Consider the following 3813-nt stretch of genomic DNA (forward strand, 5'->3'; position numbering starts at 1 on the left):
AAATAGAAAATATTTTATCCCCATTTTATGAATGAATAAATAACTTATAAGCACAAAATTTAGAATTTTGCACAAGATATTAAGTACTTCATGCAGTGACTACATGGTAATAGAGAGTAAGTGAAACTATAAGGTGCAGTTATATTTATATTGAAATTATCATCATTAACAGCAACAAATATTTTATAAGCTGAGATTATAGAAAGAATATCTGCTAGGAGCTTAAAAAAAAAGTCATTGTCCATAAAATTGACTACACAGGTCAAGAGAATGATTATGAGTTGTGATAGTTTGTTGCTTGTTGCTATAAAGTGATGCATAAGACCGGGAAATTTATAAAGAAAGGAAGTCTATTTGGCTCATGGTTCTGAAGGCTGTGCAAGACACATGGTGTCGGGAGCACAGTTTCTGTTCATGGCCTTAGGAAGTTTTTACTCCTAGAAGAATTCTAGGGGGGAGCCCACATGATTCATGGTAAGAGATAAAGAGTAAGAAAAAGAGGAGAGGGGGACCACACCCTTTTAAACAATCAGCTTTCACATGAACTAACAGAATGATAACTCACTCATCACAAAGGGAATGGTACCAAGCTGTTCATGAGGAATCCAATTTCCATGATCCAAACACTTTCCACCAGACCTCACTTTTAACACAATTCTGGGAATCAAATTTCAACATGAGATTTGTAGGGAACAAACATCTAAACTGTATCATGATTCGATAATAATTTATGAGTTTGCTTTTAGTTTGAGAAAACTGCAAATGTTAAACACTGGGGACCCCAATAAGGGCATAAGGGGGCCTAGGGTTCGGAAACCACACATGGGACATAATGTTCGCAATCTGGGGAATGGACCACCTGAGATCCAATCCCTGTCACTACACAATAGGTCCCATGTAATGAATATGCATGAGTACCCCTGAATCTAAAATAAAAATAAAATGGAAAGTCTTTTTGACCCAATTAATCATAAAAATAAAGAATTGGCAAATGTAAAAGTAGAAGAGGGGAAATTTTTTGGCAAACTACGGTGTGTTTGTGTGTGTGTGTGTGTGTGTGTGTGTGTACTTGATTTACTTTAAATATTTTAAACAGAAATTTCCAAACTATAGGAAACAAACAAATATAGCTTAATTATTATGAAAGAGTATATAATATTATGGCCCCATCCACATAAAAATGCTTCATTATAATGAAGATAAATTGGGCAGTGGACATAAGTGTGTTACACTTATTATCAAATAATAAGCAGCATGGTAGAAAATCATTTTTTAAAACAGTGTTAACTTCTCTTGGTTATCACAGAGAAAATAAACCCAGATTTACCTTACTTTCATAACTATGAAGCTGAAAACAAATATAAGACAACTATTTTCAGGTATTGAATGAAACTCAGTATACGACTTTGGTATTGGACATGAAGTTCGGCAGGGAAGATGGTGGATGACAAGGATGGCTCGCTGTTGTCTTCCCCATTCCTCAAGGGCTTCCTGGCTGGCTATGTTGTAGTCAAACTGAGGGCATCAGCAGTACTGGGCTTTGCCACGGGCACCGGCACTGGCATTTACGCAGCTCAGAAATATGCTGTGCCCAATGTGGACAAAACATTGAGGGACTATTTGCGGTCACTGAGCAAGGGACCTGACTAACTCTGGATGCCATGGGGGAGGCAAGATGAGCAGCTGGGACCTGCAGGTAGAGGTCTTTCGACCACAGATGCTCCATCTGGCTTCCCCAGCTGTCACCTATTTGCTATCCCAAACTTTCCTGCCACCTTCATTCTCGCCTGCCTTCCTGCAGAGTGTGAACAATGGCTTGTTAGCCTGCACCCTGGACTCCTTGCCTCCTTAACTCCACGGGACTAGCCCCAAGACTGGTTTCAAGAGCCATCATTTACTTCCTCTTCAAGTCTAACCATGGAGTTTGCTGCTGACTCTGATCCTCAGTATTCTCTCTAGCAATGTACCATGGCTCCTCCCTCCTGGGAGCTGGCTCCATAACTTGATTTATCCCAAAGGTTTACAATCCTTGTTGCCCTTTGCTAACTATACAAGCCACCCTGGGTCTGGTGTGGGTATGAGTGTAGATGATGGGGGTATGCTAGGCCTGGGCCGTCCTAGGCAAGCCCACTGGACCCTGATGCTACTCATGTCCACTACCATGTGTGGTGCCCATGCTCCGTTGCTAGTACTGTGCCATGTGAATGGCCGAGTGCCCTTGCGGCCCTCCTCAGCGGTGCTGCTAACTGAGCTGACCCAGCTACTGTTGTGCGCCTTCTCCCTTCTAGTGGGCTGGCAAGCATGGCCCCGAGGGTCCCCACCCCGGCGCCAGGCTACTCCCTTTGCACTATCAGCCCTGCTCTATGGCGCTAACAACAACCCAGTGATCTAACTTCAGTGTTACATGAACCCCAGCACCTACCAGGTGCAGAGCATCTCAAGATTGGAAGTACAGTTCTGTTCTACTGCCTCTGCCTCTGGCACCGCCTCTCTGAGCGCCAGGGGTTAGCCCTGCTGCTGCTGCTGATCTCAGGGGCCTGCTATGCAGCAGGTGGCCTTCAAGACCCCAAGAACACTCTTCCTGGGCCCCCTCCAGCAGCTGCTGCCAGCCCCGTGCCCCTGCATATCACCCCGCTGGGATCGCTGCTCTTCATCCTATACTGCCTCATCTTAGGCTTGTCATCTGTGTACACAGAGCTGCTCATGAAGCAACAGCGGCTGCCCCTGGCACTTCAGAACCTCTTTCTCTACACTTCTGGTGTGCTCCTGAACCTAGGTCTGCATGCTGGTGGTGGCCCTGGCCCAGGCCTCCTGGAAGGTTTTTCAGGATGGGCAGCGCTTGTGGTGCTGAGCCAAGCACCAAATAGACTGCTCATGTCAGCTGTCATGAAGCACGGTAGCAGCATCACACGCCTGTTTGTTGTGTCCTGCTCGCTGGTGGTCAACGCTGTGCTCTCAGCAGCTCTGCTACAGGTGCAGCTCACAGCTACCTTCTTCCTGGCCACATTACTCATCAGCCTGGCCGTGCGCCTGTGCGATGGCAGCCGCTAGTCCCTGACCACTTCCACCCTGACTCCTGACCCTACAGATTGGGTGCCACCATCAGAGGCCCCTCCCAGACCTTCCTTCCCCTTCCCCCTCAGCAGCCCTGTAACAAGTGCCTGGTGAGAAAAGCTGAGGAAGTGAGAACAGCCAGGTTAGTCTTTGGAGCTGGGTGGATGAAGGGAAGCCCCTAGGAGACACGAAGATTGGGTTTGGTTAAGGAACCTCTTAACCACCCCCGCCCCACCGTAATTCCGTACTAAGTAATTAGGGTGGCATCAGTACCTAGGCCTGAGAAATGATCCCATCCGTGATGGGATGGGGTGGGGAAGGGTTCTCTGGTTCATCCTGCATGAACAGTTGCTCAATGTACAGTGAGGGCAACATATGGCTTTCCTTGCCTACTTTGATCATACCAGCAGAGCCCCCAGGACTGGTGCTGGCTGCTCCAGGCCAGCCATGGTGCCTGACTCTTCCATAAAGAGTGACTTCCTTTCTCCCTGTCATGCAGGAAGGTCCACTTGTCACACCCTAGCAACTCTGCCAATCTTCCCTGGTTCCAGCAATGCCTAGGGATATGACCCTGCCCCCTTCACAGTGCTGCTTCCCATTCCTAGCCTTTGTTCTGGAAATTCCAGAGAAGGCTGGGGCTTGATTCATCTCAGGGAACATTGCCCCTGGGCCCTGACTTAAGCCTATACTCCTGACCACTCTGCTCACCCCCAGGGGCCCTCTTGAAGCCATTGCCCACTCTAAGGCTCTGAGGAGATA

At 47.5% G+C, this 3813-nt stretch overlaps 1 pseudogene; it reads left to right on the forward strand.

Annotated features, from left to right (window-relative positions):
• The first annotated feature begins 2077 nt into the window (after window positions 1-2077).
• Window positions 2078-3260, forward strand: LOC103271925 (annotated as a pseudogene).
• Window positions 3261-3813: the final 553 nt, after the last annotated feature.

Source organism: Carlito syrichta, unplaced genomic scaffold, assembly GCF_000164805.1.
Source record: "Carlito syrichta isolate Samal-C Ts95f unplaced genomic scaffold, Tarsius_syrichta-2.0.1 Scaffold110477, whole genome shotgun sequence".
Lineage (NCBI taxonomy): Eukaryota > Metazoa > Chordata > Mammalia > Primates > Tarsiidae > Carlito > Carlito syrichta.